This window comes from Papio anubis, chromosome 1 (assembly GCF_008728515.1).
Source record: "Papio anubis isolate 15944 chromosome 1, Panubis1.0, whole genome shotgun sequence".
NCBI classification, from domain to species: Eukaryota; Metazoa; Chordata; class Mammalia; order Primates; family Cercopithecidae; genus Papio; species Papio anubis.
Window position 1 is genome coordinate 117,195,303 of NC_044976.1, and position 24,541 is coordinate 117,219,843.

The following is a 24,541-nucleotide window of genomic DNA, read 5'->3' on the forward strand; positions in this document are numbered from 1 at the left end:
TTTAATGGTAGCTAAATTGAGGTTGAGATTGGAATTGGGACTACGGCTAGAGAAGTATGAAATAAGAGACTTTACCCTTAACTCAGTATGTCATCTGGAACAAAACAGGGACTCAAAATGTAACATCAGATGAATTAATGAATAACCTTAGACACGCCATTTAACCACAGGGGGGCCTAGGTCCTCAATGTGCAATGAGAAAGAATGAACTTAAGGATTCCACCTCTAATGACCGGTATGTAAGAATCCTCCCCAGTGCAAGTGCTAACCCAGGTAACCTCAATTAGAAACATCAAATTTAAAATTCTTTGAACAAGACGAGTTTAAATAAGCAAAAAGACTGGGGGCTCAGATTCACATTACCATAGGAGTTAAATAATTGATTGGGTATTCTATAAGGGTTTATAGCTTCAATCAAATCAATCAATAAGCACCTATCAGCATATGGCCTTAGATGAAGTACCATGCAGATAATTAGAAACAGAATCCAAGACCTTAAGAAATTTCCCAGTTAGTGTTGATTAATTATGTGTTTATTGAGTGCTTACTATGTGCCCAGCTCTGTGCTAGATTCTGGGAAATAACGAAGTACACAATGGGACCCCTCTTCAAGTACAGTACAGTGGAGACTAGGAGCATTCAAAAATAATCAGAGAGCAACACAAATAACTGCCACACAGTTTTCCTGTCCCAGACGTCTCTTAGGAGTCCAGAAGAGAAAGAGATCCAAGAGGGCAAGAACACTCCTGGGGAACCCAGGGTTCATAGAAAGGAAATGGGTAAGTCTGTGAAGGCATAGGCAGTATTTGTCCATGGAGAGGATTTTCAAAGACATTTATTTAATTGGAAATACCCTGAACTTCTGAATTTTCACTCTCTCACAAAATAGGATCCAGTGACTTTTATATCAAGAATGTAAGCAACAGCACACATGTGCAATAACGTGAATGTACATGCAATCTTCTATTCGTAATAGTTTCTTAAATATTATAATCTTGAAATAAAGTTACTGTTACTTTTATAGAGGCTTTGTTTAAAAAGCTTCTTGAAGAGTTAGGGGTAAGCAACCCTACAAAACCCTTAAAATAGTAACCTCAGAGTCAAGATTAACAGGCTAGGCAAAAATAAAATTTAATCTTTTGTAAAATACATTTCTAAATCATAGTTACAGAAAATATTTTGGCTAACCAGATCAAAATTTTTAACTGTTAATTAGGATGTATAATCAAGTTATCTAAGTCATGAAGAAACACACGGCTGGTTATTTTAATCAAATTAAATCATCCATTTAGAAATATAATCAGTCAGTCCCTTAAAGATCAAAAAACACCTCTGTATTTTCAAGTTCATTTATTCTTGGCAATTTATGACTTCCTGTCCACAAAAAATAACTATTAGGAACTCATATGAATGATGCAGAATTTCTTGGCTATCAGATACTGTCAGAATAATATTTCAACAGAAGTTTAAGTAAATCAGGAGCATAAAATGTTACACATAACCAAGGCAGCTAAAGAAGAAAACTTAAGTAACCTGCGCTGAGCCAGTTACAAATCACTAGAGAACATTTTGCGACTCACAGGGCCAAAGCAACATATCTATTTTCATCCCCCAAAAAAATCCTTTAAAAAGAGATTTTAACCATCATTTTACTTTCTATCTCTGACCTATTTCACTTTGATAAAATGCATACTGTAACACTAAGTTCCCACAGAAAGTTGAGTTTAGCTTAGAGTAAGTTCAATTCTCACTCTAGCAATAATAATGAAATAACTTTTAATTTATATTTTACACGTTACCTAATATTGTATTCCCATTGATAAGGTAGACATAGCATGTATTTTTACGTCTATTTTGTGGACAAGGACATTGAAACAAGAGAAATTGAAAACTAACATGTACTAGAATGTAGGTCTTCTCCATCCTGATCCAACGGTCAGATCTCCCCAAAAGCATACTAGGTTCAACCCAGCCAAAACAGCTGGAAATTCTGTAACACCCCTTAACTATTTTAACCATCCTCACAACTAAGGTGGCTTAAATATGTTTGATTTTGGCCAAGTCACATGACTATTCTGGTCCCCAATTTCATTAATCTTTATGGCACAGCACATGCACATTTAATTAGAAGTGCTATAAAGTCCCTTTTAACTTGAATGTTTAATGAGTGGATTAGTAGTACAGCTTAGAGACCACCAAGTCTAACAAAAGCAAACCAACTACAATAGGTTTATTTGTTTACCATATATAGAAAATGCCTAAATTGCATACACTTTTATTCTAATAAAAACTTAATATCAAAATTAGACATTTTAAAAGCATATTTTACAGTCCTGGCATCTCCACTTAACAGTTAATTTTGAGGAATTATTCGTTACTACAGTGAACAAAGCACATATACTCCTGTGGCTCTGCTACTGATCAGCAGTGGGATCTTTAAAGTTTCTTTGGTTCACTTGGCCTCAGTTTCCTTATCTTTACCATGGGGGTAGGGGTATAAGATACCTTTCTGCTAAAAAAATAGTTATATATTTATGATAAAGCATAGTGTAATGGTTCTATTGATAATAATATTATTGACTTTGGACAGGGAGATGAATATAAGCTCACAAGAACTAACACAAAGAGTTAATGGCCAACATTATTGAGCTCTTACTATTTGTCAGGCATTCTGCCAAGACTGTACATGCATAACGTCACTTAGTACAGGCAAGCCTAAGAGTTATTATTATTATCTCCATTTTATACATTATTGATGCCAGAGTCCAGGTTACATCCATTCTATTGCCTAAGGATTTCCAGCACAGAAGACTACATTTAATTTCATTTTTATGTCACCAAATATTTCTGCTTTGCCTTGACTAGATTACATATTAATGGACCAAGACAAATAAAATGGGTTCTTGCTCTGAAGGAGCTCACAATTTGGTAGAAAGGACATGGAAACTGTTAAAGAAGGCTGACTGTGACAGGTACTCCAGCAAAGGTGGGGAAAAGTGGTGAGGAGCTTCGAAGTGGAAGCAAGTCAACGATAAGATGATTGAGAAGACTTTATGAGCTAACATTTGAATATGGTCTTGAAATAGAAATTTGAAACCAATAAGCAACAAAATGATAGGGAAAGAATTTCAGATAGTGGGAATAACAATGATTAAGGATTTGGAGTTTTAGAGAATTACAAACAAACTGGTATGTCAGAGTTTAGATTATGTAAAGGGAGAGAGGAAGTAAGATAAATGATGAAGGTGGAAGGTCAGGTTCAACTCAACTAAATGACTGCATATTGAACATTTACTATGTGCCAGTCACTCTTCTAAACTCTTGGGACGTCAGGGAACAAACACAAACTTATGGCCGAGGATCTTGGGTGTCAGGATATGGAGTTTAGACTTTATCATCTACATACTAATGTTTTCTTTTACTTGCAGGTAGTAATAGTTCTGTCTTCTATTCAGACCATGAATTCCATAAGCTCAGTTTAATGCTTTGCCACACCTCCTGTGTGAATGATGTAAGATAGCCTGGTTTCTATGTGAAATGTGTAAGCTGGCCGTAGAGTCAGATAAGAGATGTAGAATGCTCTGAGATTGGATGCACAGTGTCACTTCTGTAAGACTGCAGCTCAGCTGTCATATTTTCCCCAAGGAAGAAAATAGTTTGAAATAATTAAAGGAGAAAAACCCAACCCAGATGATAGACAATTCATCTTACTTTCTTTTCTGCCAAATACTGGTACACAACCACATTGAATGGTGTTTCCTATCTGATATTGGTAGGACAGCCACTTCTTGATCTAGTTTATAAATCCCAAAGCCTGTAAAACCAAAACTCTCATGACTATCTCAGTGCTCCCATTCATAAAAGGGCAGATACCAGAATCTTAAAACCCAGGCAGCCCTCTCTGTACCAGAAGCAAGTAAGTTCCTATTTCCAGAGGACTTCTGCAGTGGAAATTGGTTGTGGGCTATCAGATTTTATCAGGTAGCTTAGAGAATGCTGGTGATGAAACTTTTCACAGAGTAACTCTAAATATGGCAGAAGCGGAGCATTTGGCACTGACCTGAGTACGAACTGAGCCCAAATTTGATACTCAGTCCAGAGCTTCAAGGGAATGAACTATAACCCAGGTTGGATTAAACTAAAATTATGATGATAGCAAACACTCAAATGAGCCTGTTAGATGGCTTTAGTAATGGAATGGTGTCTCTGAGCTCTCCATGCCCTCCAAGTTCTATTTGGGAAAAGGGAGTAACCTGAAGCCTGCAATTTCCATGCCAATAAGCCAATTAAGGAGACTAAGGGCACATCATATCTCACCAGCTGCCTACAGCACTCTCCACTTAACAAGCAGCACCTCTCTCAGCGATACATAGAACCATAGCAAGGACTCAAAGTCATCCCTGAGATCAAAGCCTTTGAGAGAGTCTTTGCAAAGAAGTGGTAGTAGTAATTTTTTATATCTATTTCTTGGTGAGCTGGCAAAGCCTCAATGCCATTAAAGGTTCAACCTCTGTTTTAAGTTACTTGAAAAAGCTTCAGATTGCTCTCCACAGTGGCTGGACTAATTTGCATTCCCACAAACAGTGTATAAGTATTTCTTTTTCTCCACAGCCTTGCTAGCATTTGTTGTTCTTTTCTCTTTTTAATAATAGCCATTCTGACTGGTGTGAAATAGTACCTCATAGTGATTTTGAGTTGCATTTCTCTGTTGATTAGTGATGCTCAGGATTTTTTCCTATGTTTATTGTCCACTTGTATGTCTTCTTTTGAGAAGTGTCTGTTCATGTCCTTTGCCCATTTTTAATGGGGTTGTTTTTTGCTTATTGATTTAAGTTCCCCATAGATTCTGTATATTAGGCATTTAACCAAAAAGATACATGCATTTGTATGTTCATTGCTGTACTATTAAAAATAGCAAAGACATGATATCAACCCAGGTGCCTACCAATAGTAGATTGGAAAAAGAAAATGTGGTACATATATACCATGGCATACTATGCGACCATAAAAAAGAATGAAATTATGTCCTTTGCAGCAACATGGATGCAGCTGGAGGCCATAATCCTAAGTGAATTAACACAGGAGCAGGCCAGGCCTAGAGGCTCATGCCTGTAATCTTAGCACTTTGGAAAGCTGACGCAGGCAGATCGCTTGAGCCCAGGAGTTTGAGACCAGCCTGGGCAACATGGCAAAGCCCTATCCCTACTAAAAATTCAACAATTAGCCAAGCATGATGGCACGTGCCTGTAGTCCCAGCTACTTGGAAGACTGAGATGGGAGGATCACCTGAGCCTGGGAAGGTCGAGGCTGCGGCCAGCTGTGATAGCATCACTGTACTCCAGCCTGGGCAACAGAATGAGATCTAGCCTCAAAAAAATAAAATAAAATAAAATAAAAACAGGAATAGAAAACCAATTATCTCATGTTCTTTTATAAGTGAGAGCTAAACATTTAGCACACATGGACATAAATATGGGAACAACAGACACTGAAGACTGCTACATGGTGGAAGAGGGAGGCATGGGTTGAAAAAGTACCTATAGGATACTGTGCTCACTGCCTGGATGATGGGATTCGTACCCTAAACCTCAGCGTCAAGCAATATTCCCATGTAACAAGGATATCTAGAGGATAGCACAGATATCCTCTAGATCTAAAACAAAAGTTAAAATTGTTTAAAGTTGAAATTTTAAATAAAAGTTGAAATTATAAAAAACTTTGCTTTAGCCTAGAACAATATGCAAAAGTTTCAACCTCTAGTGATCCAGCATGCTTTGAAGCTGGAAATGAACAAAAAGGAAGAGAAGTAGCAAGTACTGTATTAGGCACTTTATATACATTATTATCTCATATAATTTTCACAGAAACCTTTAAAGTAGGCATTATTGCTGCCATTTTATATATAAGAAAACTGAGGCATGACATGAATAAAAGGCTTCTCTCACAGTATATAAATGGGGGGTGTCAGAGTGGGAATTGAATTAGTCTGACACTAGAGTTGATGCTCTTTTCACTATACTCTGTTGCCCATTTTTCAGAACTAGAACTGCAGAGTTGTGCACATTCTACTCTGAACTCAGAAATGCAGAGTTAATGCTCAGGCTGATCAATCAGAAGTTAGCTCTATGGAAATTAAAACTGTCGGTTTTTTGAGAAGGGAAAATTCAAACGAAGGTCTGACGGGAATTTTCCCCTGTCAGTAAGAGGGCAGTTACATTCAGGAATATTTTAGCTCTCTTCATCAACTTAACATTATTAATAAGCAAGTACAAGTATAAAAGGCCTCTTTTTCTGTATTTCACTTCCTATCCCCAATCCAACCTAGGTAAAAGATCCAAATGTGATAGACACTGAAGATCACTCTCAATGTCAAATCACCCTTTTGCTTTAGCCTAGACCAATAAGTAAAACATAACAAGGTACTTGGAAAATGTTTGGACTTTGAGAAATTTTTAATGGAAGCATTGAAAGACAGAAGGCAACTGAAGTGGATCCTACTTGTGCAGAATTTGGTTTATTTAGGCTTAACTTAAGTCAGAGTGTAGGACCCAAACGTTTTTGATGGTCCTAAGTGGATATCTACTCTTGAAGAGAATTCAGCTGATAATAATGTATGTGAAAGCACTTCATAAACAATAAAGTGTCAAATCAACATATAAGATTCTACGCCAATGACCAAGCATATCAGAAAGACAAAAAGAAAGAAAGAAAGAAAGAAAGAAAGAAAGAAAGAAAGAAAGAAAGAAAGAAAGAAAGAAAGAAAGAAAGAAAGAAGAAAGGAAGGAAGGAAGGAAGGAAGGAAAGAAAGAAAGAAAAAGAAAGAAAGAAAGAAAGAAAGAAAGAAAGAAAGAAAGAAAGAAATATGGGTACTGAATTTTCTAAAACAGTCCTAATTTCAAATATTTTATTTTATTCTTCCCACAAAATTAATGTTTATGAGACCAACTTTTGGTTTAGAAAATATTCCTCATGAACACACAGACAGTGTGTTCATCACACTGTTTGCTTATTTTGATGGAATAATCAAAAATTGGCCACAAGTCACATGGAAATGTTCAACCTAAGTATCTCTTGCACCAAAGGTCCTTCAAAAGTTCATTCTGATAAACTGGGTGGTCTTCAAGATTTACCAGTCAATTTCAAGTGAGCGGCTATCAACACAGGCCCCTTCCTAAGGCTCTTCGCATTTTTCCTGGGTGAAGCAATACATTGTCTCATCCCCAAGTCAATGTTTATTTGCTCTTTGCAACCACTACTTCCAACCTCCCACCACCACCTCCGACACCAGCCACTGTCATAGCACCATTATATATCTGCCATAGCGATCTTTTAATTTCTGTGATGTGAAAAGTGGGCCTTTCTCCAAAGGCCCTACAAGCATTTGCTGTATACTTTGTTAGAATGTTCCCACTGAGCACCAATAAATAAACAAATTCATGATGATGAGCTAAAGGGGAAGAACTAAGCAGCCAGTTTCTAAACAAGTATAATTTAACTGTGACTTCTGGAGAGAGTGCCCCTGGTGGTGGCAGTTTCAAAGACGTAAGTAGGATAAACATTTGAGTACAGCCAGGAATGCCCTTCAGATGATCCCAGGAGACCATCAACTACTCCAAGTTTAAAATCTACTCAACTCACCCTGCAAACACAGAAAACCATCCTCTTTAGTAAATATAACATGGCTGACAACAATGTAACAACCTCTTCAGTAATCAAAATTCATCCATTCAATGAATCATTCATTTGTTCAGCAACTAATATTCATTTTCTGGGCTGGGCCTGGCAATGTACTTGGTGCTATTAGGGGCACAAAATTGAATAAGAGATGATCCATGTCCTCAGGAGCTTATACAATCATTTAGGGAGAGAGGATACATCCATAAATAAGTCTAATAAAAGTAGAATAGTCAAAATCCACCATAGCAGACAGCATGCTGGGGCTTAGGATCCAAAAGACTGAGTTCTTGAGCTCATCTCTCCTCTTTCCAGCCATCTAACCTTAAGCAAGTCACTTAACTCTTAAGCCTTTGTTTTATCATTTGTAAAATGAGGATACCATTTGTATCTACTTTGTGAAACTTTTATGAACTATTAACAAGGTGCCTATGTATGTGTATTTGCACTAATACTTTATCAGCAAAAAAGATCCAGACATATGAATGCTAATTTTCAGGTACTATTATCTAAGAGAAATAGCAACAAAATCCTATGGGAATTTAGAGGTGAGAGAAATCTCTCCCAGTCCAGGGATTTTTTTCTGGGCCTAATGAAGATATGTCTGTGAGATGCAAAGGCAGAAATGGGGAAGAAAGAGAGGAGTCTTCTAGGAAAAGGGAATTTTCTGGCAGAGGCATGGCAATAAAATCTACCAAACGTATTTAGAGAGCAGCAATCTATGTCATTCTGACCACATCAGTGTTATTCCTCTTATATCCTCAGCACCTGGAACAGTGTCTGGCACCTATTATGCACTCAATAAAGTGTTTTTGTTGAATGAATTAATGAATGAAATGCTGTAGGTTTAGCAAAGTAAGAGAAGAGATATAGCCAGAGAAGATCTGGGAGGGTAGGCTGGAGCCAGATGAAGAATCTTGCATACCATTCTTCTCATCTTCTTCCAGGAGATAAATATATCCCTAGTAATGAGGTGTCTTAATTGCATGATATGTTCCCAATGAAATCCCTATTAAATCCCAGGGTCACCTCCTGACATTATAACCTGAACTACTGGAATCCTACCAGCTTTTCCTTGCATGACTGTGAGCTGTGTCAAACTGATTGGCGAGGTCTGACCCGAAATCTTTCAGGGGTTTCAACTGAGTTCAAAGAGTTCAGTCACTTCTGTGAGTAGCAGTCAGTCAAACACCTAGAAAATACTCAGATACTAACTCTCCTCCACATTAACCCAAGAAGAGAAGGCGCTTACAGTCATGAGGATAAAATAAGGAAAGGATCAAGTTATTCTACAAATGCTAGAGCTAGTAATGCTAAGGGAGAGGTAGTGAGACAGAGATACCCTTCTCCTTCAGGAACAGAATGACTGCTGTGCTCACCAGGTCCCCTACACATCCAGCGTCTCTGTTGTCTGCAATGAAGTGGGGTTTCCAGAGTGGCTGAGAAGTAAGGGAAAAGATTACAAACCTCCTTTAGAATTCCACAGACCCAGATTATGACTGGGCAAGCTACTTAGCCTTTCTGAGCCAATTTCTTCATCTAAAATGGAGATAGTGGTTACCATGTGTCTCAGTGAAGCCCCTGGCGCACAATAGGAATATACTTAATATAAATGCTTTCCATCATTTGGAACAGAAAATGATCATATGGGTTAAGTCTTTTCCCAGTCACTTTCCTGTCCCTATCAGAGAGGCAGAAAGACGACTTTGAAATGAATAAATGCAAACCTCACTAAAGAAAATGTAAAATATAGAGTGGGAAAAGATCGCATGATGAAGAAAATATTTCAGGGTCTAGAGCAAAACTATCAAAATTGAACGGTGTTAGGAGAAATGGTGGAAAGGCAGAAAAAGGGAAAAGCAGAAGAAACGATGAAAATGCCATGTAAGGAAGCCTGCTTTTGTGTGGGTCTGCTTGAGTGATGCTCTCTTGGTCCACAATGGCTGGCACAATATCTGAGAAGGAAAGTGTCTAAAAGAAGAGAGAAAAGAGAAAAAAAGGTAGATCACTACCTTTTTCTAAAAGAAGAGAGAAAAAGGTAGATCACTACCTTTTTCTAAAAGAAGAGAGAAAAAAGAGAAAAAGATCACTACCTTTTTCTAGAGAAGCAGAGAGAGCAATTGAGGCTGAAGAAGCTGCTCAAAGGCATTGTTCCATGAGAGGTGGAAAGGACAGGGCAGAGCTTAGAAGCTGCAGGAAGCCCTGACTCCAGATGGACAGCCTTGTCAGAAACACTCACCTGGCTCAGGATAAGGAAAACACACTGGGAAGGCAGAAAAAAAATCTAGTACCTAAGTGAGGCTCCCAGGGAGCATGAGCAGGAGGCCTGAAACGTAGGCATTTTAACCCTATTTTGAGACTTCTACAAGGGAATACGCCCACTGTCACCCACCCAGAAGTATCAGAGAGAACAAATTGACCCAAGTCTCTCCCATTTCAAAACTTCACCTCATCCACCATCCCACACCACCTTCAGAAACCCTAAAATCAAATGTTTTGATGGCAGAAAGAAATTCACTTTCGGGGCACAAGGCAATCATTGAGAATGAAATCACTGAGTGTCTTTATATTTACAACGCAACAAACCCAGATTAAGATGCTTGCAAAACTTAGAATCTCACCCTCACATCCCAAGTTCCCAGACCCTCCAGGAAAAGTCTTCCTCCCAAGTCTCTCCTGTCTTTCTTTTTCCTCTAAAGTTCTTCCCAAAGGGGAATGAGTCATCAAAGGATGCTAACCCCAGGGTGGATTTTTTATGATGGCCAAGAAAAGGAGGGTGGGGTGAGGTAAGCAATTGCCTTACACTGTCTTCTGTGTAGAAGGCTGATTTGGGAATCGCAAAGTGAACATGTTATTCTTAACTCCATTCCCGACTCCTTGAGTCATTCTGACCATGTCACTTAATTCCACTCATTCCATGGTCAACACCCTGGCTTCAGCAAGCCTCTGTTTTTCCCCAGGCCTACCTACCTTGAAGGGTCAGAATGACCCTTGAAGAGACAGTGTCCTTCAAGTGTGTCAGCAATTCAGAAACAGACAGCTTCCAAAATAGCTGGTGTGTTGTTGAGTGTCTGTTGCCTTCTGAAAGAGTGGCAGTGTCGCCGAGACAGCAGGATTTCCTTGCCAAAGTTGCTCCTACCCTCCTCCCCACAAGACTTTGCCCTGCCTCTCCCTGTCCCTGCCTAGGAAGACTTTGAGCCCAGGGGCCATGGCATTTAAGCACTGTCAGAGTTCCCACTTCAATTCCCACAGTGGTGCCAGTTCAGCATCTGTCATGATGACCCAGCCTGAACTGTATTTAGAAGCTTGGACATGGCACCATGTTCCAGCCCATCTCAGAGTGACAGGAGATTTCCTGGGCACCTGGGCTTGCGATTCAAGCACTCCTCCTCCCAGGGAATTGGGGTCAAAATGACTTTCCTCTGATGTTCTGTTTCCTTCTTAGGATGGCGTCCTTCTGTTGGAGGCCTCTTCTCAGAGTCAATCTCCATCAATGCTATTACACAATGCTGTTTAAAAATCCATACTTTTTATAAAGTTTGCAACACATAGCAGGGGAAAGACAGGAGAATAGGAAAGTCAATCTGAAAATGAGTTTAGTACTCTGTTCATGGACTATTCTTACAAAGATAAATTTCCCAGAAAACATAGCCTGGGAGTATTCAGAACCTACCAGATATTGCCAGTGAATTGAGAGAGCCTATTTCACAACTAAGTGGGACAGTGTACAAGAATTCACTTCATCTTCTTAGCAGCATTTATACCAGTCTTTGAAGCAGCATACTAGAGTCCCCCCAAAATTGTAAGTTAATTCTGGTTAGTGGTTAAAAATTAAGTCCACTTATTTACATATTCACATTAATCTCCACCCACACAGGCAGACTGATAATTGTATAACACTAATCAGGTGGGCTATAAGTTTTGAGGGTTACTGCACACAGAGCAGGTCTAGGTCCTCAATCTGATAGATCACAGGAGAAAGAAAGGCTTTTTCTCAATTCACCCCAAACTCTCTACCCCACTTTCCCTAACCAGAGTTCCCTGGAGACACCCTGTCATTTAAAAGGCATCAGTGTTTGGCCTCTCCCATTCCTGGGCAAGAACCCAACACTCAGAGAATGTGGTTTTAGGATCATGGCATCTAATCCATTCAAGGATTATTTTCCCCCCCTACTGTTCAGATGGGTGTGTTAATCATCACCTCTCTTTGTTCTGTAATAAATTCAACCCTGGCTAATTCCAAGCCTCTATGCATCACTGGAGTTTAAAGATGGCATTTTGACAGGTCAGATATTCAGAGTCAAGGACCACCAACCAGTCAAAAATCTTTAAGTACTTTTAGGAACATGTGGAAGTAATTTTTTCCAAGAATTTACAAGTCTGGAGGATGAGATCTTATTGACGGTGTATGAGCTGTTGTATATATTAAAGTATTACTTTATATACCATATTCTACATATAATCAACATTGATTTATGAGTAAAGGCAGATTTTCTTTTTTATACCAAGTACTACATGAGTGTTATCAAATGCAAATTACAATAAAGTATACAATATATAGCATCTTTTAAAAAATAAGACTAGAGTAAAACTATAAGTGAATGTGCAATGAGTACAAGTTTGAAATGCAAATGCTATAGGCTAGGAAATTTCATAGATATCAGAATATTTTATATGACACTTGCTATACATGTCCATTTTAACTACAGCCATAGTTAGAGATGAATCTTTTTATAAAGAAAAAATATATATAAAACACTGACTTTTAATTATTTAAATGAAGAGGTTATTAACCTAAAGTCAATGGACAGGCTTTGGAGGTTTACAAGTCACCTAAAATGGTAAGTTCCATTTGCAAAAGCTTGTGTGCTTTTCTGGGGTGAGGATGTATGGGATTTATGAGATTCTCAAAGGAATCTATGACTTTAAAAGGCCTTAAGGACTACACTGGTTTGAAAGGTTTTCTTCAAGTGTAATAAACATCCAACTTTCCAAGCTCTCTTCTGCTGTAACAAAATGCATTTTCCCTCAGCCAGATACTTACAATGAAAGAAAGCTTCAAAAGAATATGGCACAGAATACTAATGCTGCATCTTAATAAAATATATTTTTATCTGTATTATGAAGATGAAGGGGTTGTGTTTCTCTATGTAGTAGTGAGTATTAAAATGACCACCTGAGACCATCTTACTTTCTCTGTATGGTTCCTTATTTTCCATTGACCTTTATTTTAACCACACATACACATATGTATAAGTTGGATAAATTATAATCCATATTCATCTACTTACTTGGGGAAAGCAGATGAGTTGTAAATTATTTTTGAGTGAATGAAAACATGGCTTTTCCTTTGGCCTTGCTGCTTTTACTCTGGTTCTCTTTTCCCCTGTCTCCCAGGAAAACATTAGCGGCACAGGAACCCCAAGCTCACCAGGTTCTTTCTCTTTATGTGTGCCAAAAGTCTGCACAGCAAGTCTGCTGTTGTGGGACTTGCACTCCCATCTCCTCACTGGGGATGTGCTCTTAGTCAATGGTCCCTGTATCTCAGAAGAAATTCCTCCACCTCATGTCCTCTAAGGCAATGTCTGCATCTGGCAGTGGGGTTGAGAGGCAGCTCCCCAGAGGAAGCTGGACACAGTGAGTCAGTGAGGCTGCCCCCGGTAGGCCTGCCAAGGCTTTCCTAAAGGCCATGGCAACAGAGCCTGCCCATGAGAAGAACATTTTGGTGAGCTCAGATTGTTTGCTACCAAGAACCTCCTTGTCCTCACAGCTAAACATCTATTTTTACCGCACTGTGACACTGAAAACTCTCTGCTGTCATTAAAGTGAATAGTAAACACAGTCAACTCTGCATTGTTTGTCATTTTATGGTGAAAGGAACTCTGGGTTCAGAATCAGAAGGTAGGAGTGTTAGTCCTGGCTTGGAATCAGAAAGCAGGAGTGTGAGTCCTGATTTTGACTCTACCTAGAGATATGATCTTGAGGAGCCATTGAACCCTGTGGCACCTCAGTTGACACATCTGTGAAAAGTGGAGAAGGAAACGTACTACTTTCCCAACTCAATGAGGCACGAGCAAAATAAAATAGTGCAGAGGAAAGCACTTTGTAAATTATAAAGTGCCTTATAAAATGTAAGTTATCATTACTACATTTAATCATTTACCCTGCAGAGATTTCTCAGTGTGCTCCAAATACCATGCTTAATCTATACTTGCTAAATCCATGCAGTGCCCATTAGAGATGAGGAAACTGAGACTCGGTGAAGCAAAGTGGTGAAGTGAGAAGACCTGTTTGGTGAGATCCTGGGTTGTCTCCTCAATCTTGTCCCTATCTCCCCCAGCAGCAGTACTTCACTTACTCTTGCTGAGCAACCTTTGCCTCATTTTTAAAATGGTGATGTTAACTGCATGCTCCTATGAGACAAAGATCTAAACAAAATGACCTCCCCAGCATCTTGTTCCATGATCTGTGATTCTGCAAGATGTGAGCAAGGTCATGAGTTATCTTGTGGTGCGGGGGAACTAGCAGCTAAGTGTGCTGACCAATGGACCCCATTTTTTCCTTCGGTTTCTGAAGCATAGCACCTGGCCATCTCCCCAGTGGTGACTCAATGAAGAATCAATACAGTCAGGGTCTCCATCATGCTAAGTGCCTTTTCCTATATTCTGATTCTCTGTTAAGAAACATATGTAGCAACTTTTCACTGATCAAGCAAAATAACCCATTTTATAATGGGGGGAGGCAGATAACATCTTTAAAAGGTCAGTTTACAGTCCACACCAAGAGATTAGCTCTATAATATATCCTCTTATACCAAGGCCTCTAGGCTGCAGGATAATTAGTATAGCCAAATTGCTCTAATTATTTTCAGCAAAAGGCGGCTTTGCTCAATCCAATGGCAAAATGTTCCAGGGACTGACCCTATGGGATTCTGAGACCAGCAACAGAGCTGGCCTTCTGCTCCCTCCTAAAACAAAAGTTAGTCCCAAAGAAACCTCAGGTTTCACATAAAGTTGCGCAACTTCTCTAGGGTCCAACCTGCCTGTCTCTTTTCCCCTCTGGGCCTCAGTGCTGTTCTTCTCTCAAAACATACCTCACTTTGCCTTTACCTCACAGAGTCACTGTGGTGGCAGGACTCAATGTTTACAACTGTTTTTCAACTCCACAAAGAAACACCTAATGAAAGATCTTACTATTGACTCTCATTTCTCAAAATGATCCTCTGAAACATGCTGCTTGTTGCCTCAGAGGAAGTGACTTTCCTTCCCTCTGCAAAGACCCTACCATGGTTTGAGTTGTGATTACACATCTTAATTCAGTTCACACAAGATAAATATTACTATTTAGAGATAAATGTTCTGCTAACTCAGTCCTTAGAAGAAAGAATGTAACATGTTTCTTGTCATGCTCCTAATCTACCTGTGAAAGACCTCCTTCTTGTCATTATTTACAATTTAACTATGAGTCAGTGTGGACCAGGATAAAATACAACCTCTTAGTAAGGGAGAGCAAATGAGTTTCAACACACGTCAACTCTAGCCATTTGAATGTGGCATTTGAGAGCTTGAAATTCAGAAGCATGAGGCCCAATCCAAGCTCAAAGGGAAGAGTACCAGATTGATTAGTGATGTCTTTCATGAACACAGGAGTAGGGAATAGCAGCATATGCATTACATATTTATTATCATATTATTTCTAAGGTCTCTACTGGGATGCTGCTGTGCATGAATTGTCACAATATCCTTCTTAACTGCCTTCAGGAAATAAAAGCTATTGTGTCATTGTTCATCTTTTATGTTATTCTTTCCAAGTGGCCCAGATTTTCCAGAGGCATCTGAGAGGCCACTAATCTCTCCCCTCTAGAAATAAGGTCATCATGTTAGCAAACTTCCTCTGCTCTGACACAGTTGTGGTTTTAATGGAGAACTAATGTCTTCATCAGTATCTGTGCTATTTCACACTTCATTTCCTCCCCAACTCTTGGATGAAAACCATCCAGTCCTGGTGATTTACTTTGCGGGAGTTTCTTTCAAGTTTGTTTCCTTCTCCAAAGATGTCACACAAGCATTTTCAGGCTCCAGCTGGGGAGCACCCAGCCTTGAAACATCAGTGTGTGATAAAGTCACTCAAGAAACCCAATGTCCTTGGCAGGGACCTGGCTGTGAGGCCTCTTAGCCGAGGCCCTTGAGTCTGAGGATAAGAGAAGCAGCTGCTACTTTTCCTGCTTTTCCGTCAGCACTAGTTCAATGGCTTAAGATGGTCCAGATTGCCAGGACCCCAGAACTGGGAGAAAATGGGAGAAAAACACAGACACCTTGAACTCATGATCCACTATTCAGGTTGTCTCCAGATCGCTCAGTGAGTTTCACAAAAATCTCAAAACAACCTTGAAGAAAGAATAGTCTTAAAGTTCTTTTATATGATCCATAGTTGTAGCCATCCCCCGATCCAGATTCTCCAAGACAGTACTTATTTCCCTTCTGTGGTCTTCGAGATACATTTGCATTTAAAATAATCTCCCACTATCTGGCTTGAAAAACCATGGGCACACAATAAATACCTTGCTTTTAACTTGATAAAATTCTGGCTACATGACACAGCTCAGAGAAGCAAATAGGGAGGGTGAAGGAAGAAATTGTAAAAGACTGATTTTCAGTGGCAGAAGGCATCCCCTCTTCATGTTAATAGTCATATACTCTCGGGGTCTAGGCATATGTGGCTTGTAGAGGAGAGATTTCTCTGCTGCTTTGAGGCCTCTGGCTTCATCGGCACAGGCTCTTGTCTGACTTGTGCTTCACTGAGAGTGGACAAAGACAGGATTGAGGATGCAGAACCCAAGATGAAGCCAGCTCATGCTGAGCCAAGACTCACTGACATAAAGAGGAGCTCTTTCTTCATGTATCCTTGGGGCAGAGGCCACATGATGTGGTCTCATCTTTGGCCTTAAACATAGTTTAAATGAGGACAAGAGCCATGTTGGACCATTAAAATATCTCCTAATATCAGCTGAAGAAAATATATAAGCACCTTCCCTGAGAGCAAACTCCAAGCACAGGGCCAAGCTGCGGCCTTCCCAGAAAAGCCTGTTGAAGTGGTAGTGGACTGAGCTGCCTGACCTCTCATGTAGTTTGGTTGTTGTTCTTCTGTTTCTTAAATGAACATCTGATATTCACACCTTGATAAGTATGGGCCTTTATTATTCTCTGATAGGAAAGCTTAACTCAGAATGTCAGCTATATTTCAAAGACCATCACAAAAAAAGGAAGAAAAAAAAACAGCTTCAGTTCTCAAGCTTGCCTCATAGTTCTCATTGGAGGATCAGGTGGGTCAGTCCAAACATCAGCATGTGGTCTTGGTTCCTTACCAAATGAGGCAGTGGTGATAAAAGAAAAAAGTCCAACATGCCACTGTGCACTCTGAAAAGACACTAGCATCTACTGCCCCCCAAAGAGCAATGCACAAGAACAATTTTCATACTGCAACAAATTTAAAGTTTTAAGAAAAGATAGAATCATTACACCATTCAGATGCCATGTAGCTAGCTATAAAAAGAATAGGATACTACAGAAAACAAACTACAAACTATGACTACATCTTTAATGTCACAAAATACCTGGCTTGAAATAAATTTCTTTGACAGGAGAAAAAAGATTCCTTTTATCCAGAGACCAGAAATGTTCAAACTCCAACTGTCATAAGGATAACAAAATCATGAGAAAGGAGTTTACCTCCCAATGGAGAAGACATTTCCCTAATTGGCTTGGCATTCTAAATTCTTGGAATACACAGGTAGCAGCTAACATGCAATTCCCAGAATAAGAAGCAACGACAACTCTCTCCTAAGAAATAGAGGTAACCTGTGCCACCCCTACCTCTGCCAGCTGGAGAAAGTCCAGTGGAGGGGTTTTGAGTAACAATAATAACACTCATCGGCTGTGAGCCCAGGGCAGGAGAGGCAGGAGATCTGTGAAGTCCCAGAACCCTGGTCCTTCCTCTCTTATTGGCAAGGTCTCCAAATGGTTCCTGAGCTCTTCTTGGCAATCACTAAAGGTCACCTGCCGCAACCACAGGTGCCTTTTTCTACTTTGCTTCATGCCCTCGGTTGCAACATCTCATTGTTCCTGATTCCAGGTGGCAAAACCTAAAGGTCACCATTAACCTGAGCCAAAATTGCTTCCTGCTCCCATTATCTGCCAATTCGCACCACACACTCAAAAGGTCACCAACTTGATGTTAGTGTCCCAGCCCTATCTGGGCCTCACTGCTTCTCCACAGCTACAGCCCTAACAAGGTTATGTCTCTTCCCTGTGCCATCCCTGGGTAAGGGTGGGAGGGCTCTGCTTCTGCCAGTGTTCAAAATCTGAATGTGACTCTCTATCCGTGCCTTCAGCTTGCAGGAATGTAGGGCTGCAGTGGAAGTTGATATAAGTACAGTTGACCCTTGAACATCAAGGGTTTGAACTGTGCAGGTCCACTTATATGTAGAACTTCTTTTGCCTTTGCCACCCCTGAGACAGCAAAACCAACCCCTCCTCTTTCTCCTCCTCTTCAACTACTTAATGTGAAGACAATAAGGATGAAGACCTGTGATAATCCACTGCCACTTAATGAACAGTAAATATATTTTCTCTTTCATGAGGTTTTCTTAACATTTTCTTCTCTCTAGCTTACCCTATTGTAAAAATATAGTATACAATACATGTACAATATATGTGTTAACCAGCTGTTTATGTTATTGGTAAGGCTTCCAGTCAACAATAGTCTATAGCAACTAAGTTTTGGGAAAATTGAAAGTTATATCGAGATTTTTGGCTACACAGGGAGTCGGCATCACAACCTTCACATTTTACAAGGGTCAATAATATAGAAATAAAAATTTAGAAAAAAATAATTTTCTGTCCTTAAATTCAACCATGTCTTTAGATTCAAACCAAGACTCTAAATTCTCAGTTATTTTAAATGTGGGTTCCCATCTCTCTCAGTGCCCTCACTGAGTGTCAACAGTCTTATGCCCTTTTTTTTATAAGACATTTTACAATCCTGGGCCAACCATCAGTTTCTGATGTCTAATCTCTCCTTCTCCTAGGCACTCTGCCCTTACCTAGCCCTAAATACCTATAGATGCCCAGACTAGGCACCTGCATAAAGTATGGCTAAACTTCCCAAGTGGGCTAGCCATAGTAGTTTTGACCAATAAAATAATAGTAACTCTTTGGCTCAGAAAGGTAATAAGGACTTTTTCCTTGGCCAAGAAACTACACTAGGAGCCACAAGAGACAGAAATCAAGTATTTACTTTACTTGAAATTCTGCTATCTCGGAAAACAAGTACAGGAAACCACCAGGAAAAACTGTCATCAGCCAAGTGTCTTTAGCACTTGAAGGAATGGTACATCCCATATTTAGATCCACCCACAGCTCAGGCTTCTTAAAGCAGAATAGAAATAGGAAAATATGGCCTGAGGAAAGAGAGGCACTTCACGTTTTTTAAATGTATAAACCCAATACTGACATTTTTCCATGCTGCCAAGGACTAGTTTCTGAAAAAAATAAAAAATACACCTGTGGCCAACTAACCATATTCTCTTTAAGATTTGCTTTTGTGACTAAATTAATTAAGGCCACTGGTATTTTTTTAGACTAGTGATTTTTTTGGTTGTCCTCTGAACCTAACCCTCATAAATGAGTCACTGGAATTTAACTCATTCTAAGTGCTACTTTTTATTTTAACCCTTATAACACCTGACTTAGCCAACCAAACATAAAATACAAGATATAGAATAAATACAAAATAGAATGTACATATGAGAAGAGATAAAATAGAATCTTGGCGAATTCCAACTGCTCCACATCCCCAAGAGAAACATTTGGTCTCCGCTGTTTCACTCATTCCCAACCTCCCACTCTGGGCCTTGGGACCCTTAGAGCCTCATTCCAATTAGAAAGAAAGGTAAGAATGACCCTCAAAATTCCAATTATAAAACACATTTTGAAGTGAAATTTCATTATTTCACAACTCATACAATAATATTTCAGATGGGAATGGAAGTGAGATGAGAAGGGCCATGTGCCTATAATATGTTTGATGTTACACATATGGGAATTATCTGAAACCCATGTCTTCCTAACCCACCACCAACAGTTTATACACAGGGTTGTTCCAGGTTTTTTCTTTTTTTAAGCTTATTGGTTTTCACTCTCAAGAAAGTCAACAATTCTCTTCACTACGTGAAATTTTTTGATGAATGTTCTTTTTCCCCCTACAAAGGTAGATATTATTTCAGCAGATCTGAATTAGTTTTAATAAACAGTCTGAAATGAACAGTCAAGTTGTCTTTATTTGCAGAGGGAGTGAACTGAACGAGAATATTGTAAGCTATCTATAGTGTCCTTTGCCTACCCTTCTAAGTTCTTATAACCAGACAAGACCTAATAAAGCCAAGGTTCTATCCCTCAAGATTTGTCACATGACATCCAGGTGATCATGGGAGAAACATTAATCTTCACGTGGACACTTAGAAGAGCATCATTCTAAATAGCTATTTTCCAGAGGCTGTCAAATCCTTCTTCTTCCCCAACATGTAATCAAATCAAACTCTAATAGGAAGACTAAATATCACAAACCAACAGTCAGATGGACCTCTGGAGACCAAGGAAAGCTAAGGAGTTTCCCTGCTTGGCTAGGCAAAGCAAGGATCAAAGGAAGCTTGGAGTGGTTGGAATATCACAGCCCTGGAACAGAGGTCAGGTATTTGGCCTTTTCCTGGCTTCCAGTGATATTGAATACAACAGATAAATTAAGATCAAGGCACAAGGCAGTTCTAAAAGCACCAGCCTGTCCCCAGGAGATCCCAGGAAAAGAGTCATCATCTACCACGAGCCAGATCTTATCTTTACTTGGAGGAATGCCTGTCTACTTGAGAGTGGATTACATACAACAATGTCTAATCAGAAACCCTACAACATGATCACAGAAGGAGGCAAACTCATCAAGAGCATTCACTTGGCCAAGGAGGAGATCCTAATTCAGGCACAGGACAAAGTCAATGAAGTTCACTATACTCCAGCTCCTGATTAACCATATGTGTGTGGAGAGGTGATTACCCAAAATAGCAAGGGAACTCAACTGTTTACAGGAAAATCTGATCCTTTAAGTTAAGGCAAGAATGGCCTTCCAGCAAATCTCAAAGACAGGAAATATTTCTGGGATTAATAACTCAAACCAATATTCATTTCAGGTTGGGGGAATTCCCCAATCCAACTGTTGGTTTCCACAACTGATGCACACAGGCATCTCAGCTGGAAGCACTGCATGATTTTATAGGCCTTTGTTGAGCATACCCCTCAAGTTCCTTCAGAGCCTATCCCCATCATAAAGAGGGAAGAGTCCCAAGCACCACCTTGGCTAGAAGAATTACAATATATCAAGCTTCAGGCTTCATCAGGCCCAAGAGTGAGACCCACAAAGGGAGTGTGAAGAAGGTAAGCCACCTTTCCAGAATCCCTCTTCATGGGCAGCATAGGAGTCACCTACATGGCATCACTTTAGGGTTGCCAAGAAGGCCTCCCTTGCCCTGTTTGCCTATACCTCACCATGGAAGATCAGTTAGCCCACAGGTTTATTTTTATCTAAAAGGGGCTTTTAAATATGTAGAAACTCCCTTCTTTTAAAAGGCTATCTTCTCTTTAAACATGAACAATGTGATTTTTAAAAAAGGGATGTTTAGGAAAAGTGAAGTCTGGAACTGCTATAGTGATTTTGCCTGTACAAGGGAAACTCCAGAACCACCCAGGGTTATAAAATTAAGCTAACACAGAAAAACTTTATACTGATATACAAGTCAGCATCTCACTATATCTCCCATCTCACATATCCCAAAGCAGTTGGGGTTGTTCCAGAAAACCAATCAATCCATGAATAATGGGAGATGCAAATAAGAATGATTCAGGGCCCTGCTCCCAAGGCTCTTGCAATCTAGTGTGTAGTTAGTGTGGAAATACAAAACTATTCAGCCAGAAAAAAACCTTGGCCTGCTTTTCTGCGAGGCAAGACGTTTTCTGCTACAGTCTAGAAAAAGAGCTCTCAGAGCCATTTTACAAAGAGTAAGAACTCCCTGCTCTAGAGCCATTAGAAAGTGAAAAAAGGCAGAGAATCACATAAGGTCATCCTCTTCTGTTTCAATTCCCTGACACTATTCTAGACTTTATGGAATGCTTGTGTATGGAAATTTAGTAAAACCCAAGGATTAGTTACAACAGCCCACTCTTCCCTATGTGTGCCTCATGGAGATTTATAGTTCAAGTATAAAAGATCATCTACCAAATAGTTATCCTTCCAGGCCAGGTAAATGAGCACAGAGTTTATCCTAGGTCTTCAAAGACCTCTCATCTTAACGGTTATGAGCTGTGGGTCATGCCTGGCTTCTCCATCCATAACCTCCTTGAAGATCTCTAATTAATAGGATTAGTGCCCCTTATAAAAGAGACCCCAGAAAGTGGCCCTACCCCTTCTACCACATGGAGACACAGCTAGAAGGTGCTATCTATGAATCAGGAAGCAGGCACTCACCAGACACCAAATCCCAAATCTTCCAGCACCTTGATCTTGGACTTCCCAGCCTCCAGAACTGTCAGAAATAAATTTCTGTTTATAAGCTACTCAGTTCATGGTATTTTTTCCTAGCAGTCTGAACAGACTAAGACAATAATCTTGAATTAGCTCTTAGATTAGGTAAAAAAGAATACTAGTAATGGATATTAGGACAAATGGTAAAATGTGAATGCCAACTGGGTTAAATAACAGATTGTATCAATGCATGAGTCTCCAATTTACTAACAAATAGTTCAGAAAAAAATTTGGTATTTATGTATAAATGTTTATACAAAAACACACACTCACAGAGAGGGCAAATGGAGCAAAATATAAACAATTTGTGAAACTATGTAAAGGGTATACATGCAGGAGTTCCTTCTAATAGTTACTGTACATTTTCTGTAAACTTAAAATTACATCAGGATTAGAAGTTCAAGAATGTTTAATCATTTTGGAAAATCATCCCAAAAATTTTGAAAAAATAACCACATCATCAGAGAGCTGAAAAATATTCACAGCCTTTAAAAAATAGATTAAATCCACTAACATATCAAGATTGCAGAAGTCACAATAAAAGAACATTCAACCTAACAAAGCTGAAGGTTCTGAATGGGTTCTCTAGTTCCTGCCTACCTCCATTCCTATGAGAAATTTAGAAAATTATACTTGGCTACTGAATGTTATATTTAACTAATTACTGTAATGTTGAATAAAATTCAAACTATTGTGGAACAATGAAAATAACTGAGCATTGAAAACACAACCATGCACTTGACAATAATCAAGGAAGAAAAAGGAAATGAAGAATTTGGTCAGAGTCAGACCAATCCAATGAGGGTCAGACCTTGCCCCTTTGACTTAGAGTAATGCCTCAGCCCCTTGCTCTACTCCAAATCTAAGAGGTGGGTTTCTCTAGGGCAGGACCAGGACTGGAGTGAGGGGGGCAATGCACTGCCCTAGAGTGAAAAATCTGAGGGGCACCAAAAAATTCAGCAATCAAGATAAATAATATTTCAATGCAATATTTTTAAAAATTAAAATTAATGCAAAAATTTGCCATGAATGAAGTTATCACAAAATATTTAATAAAATAAAGATAGTGCTATGGACTGAATGTTTGTGTCCCCACAAAATTCTTATGTCAAAACCCTGACTTCCAATGTGGCAGTTTTTGGAGACAGGGCTTTGGGGAGGTAATTAGGATTAAATGAAGTCGTAAGGGTAGGAGCTGGTCCAGTGGGATTAGTGGCCCTATAAGAAGAGGCAGCAGAGAGTTCGTTCTTTCTCTCTACCATGTGGATGGACACCTGCAAATCAGGAAGAGAGCTCTCACCAGAGCCCAGCCCTGCTGTACCTTGACCTGGGACTTTTAGCCTTCAGAGCAGTGAGAAATAAATTTCTGTTGTTTAAGTCTCCCAGTCTATGGTATTTTGTTGTGGCAACCTGAGCAGACTGAAACACACAGGATCAGTATTCCTGATTTTTCCTTTTGCTTCAGGTTCCAATATCACTTCGATATTTTGATGTTTAGTTCAACATAGTTTCTTTTACATTAATTCTGAATTTTTAAAATACTGCACTAAATATTATTTAACTTGATTAGTGATATAATTTTTGCCTCACCGTAGTCCTGGCCCTACCCTAACACAGTCTAGCACTCCATTCCCACTGCAATATCCTTCCATATTCCCACGAGCCCCACCTCCCACCTCCCAGAGAAGTAGCTAAATCCTCATGGTTCCTGGGACTGCATTTCACCAATGTCTTGCCTTATTAGGCATGTTGAGATGCTCACCAATTAATACCAACTCTACCTGGCCACTACCTCCTCTGCTTTCTGATGGCCTAGTTCAAAAGAAGAAAAATATTAAACAGCTGTCTCACCCTAGAAGGAGCAAAAACAGAGGCTGGAATAGTAAACAAGAAGGAAGATTGGTAAAAGATGGGTAGAAGACCATTCTTAGTGTTTCAGTGTTATAAATACTAATTAATAGGGAGGCTCTCTAATTTGGGAAGAAAATATCTTAGTGGTCATCAGAAAGTATATCTATCTATCTATATATATATATATGTATATATATATAGAAAGAGAGAGAGAGAGAATGTGCGTGTGAAGTTAAACATATACTCTGCTAACATTCCTTGTGGGAGAGGGTAGAAATTAAGAACAAAGGAGAAAAGGGAATGTGGAATAGAGTGGGAAAGGTCAACAATTAAGGCCTCCTCTGCACCAGGAACTGTGCTAGATACTTCCCACATTACCTCACTGAATCCT

The 24,541-nt window shown here is 39.4% G+C and overlaps 1 protein-coding gene across 2 annotated transcripts in view; it reads right to left on the reverse strand.

The window, feature by feature from the left end:
* Positions 1–24,541, reverse strand: part of TBX15 (T-box transcription factor 15) — a 106,374-nt gene that overhangs the window by 52,803 nt on the left and 29,030 nt on the right. The window contains exon 1 of one of the 2 annotated variants that reach the window (XM_009216561.4): positions 10,645–10,904. The exons of the other annotated variant lie outside the window; for it this stretch is intronic. The gene's annotated coding sequence lies outside the window, so the exon portion shown is untranslated. Of the gene's footprint in view, positions 1–10,644; positions 10,905–24,541 lie in introns of those variants that run through there. 2 annotated transcript variants of the gene reach the window in all.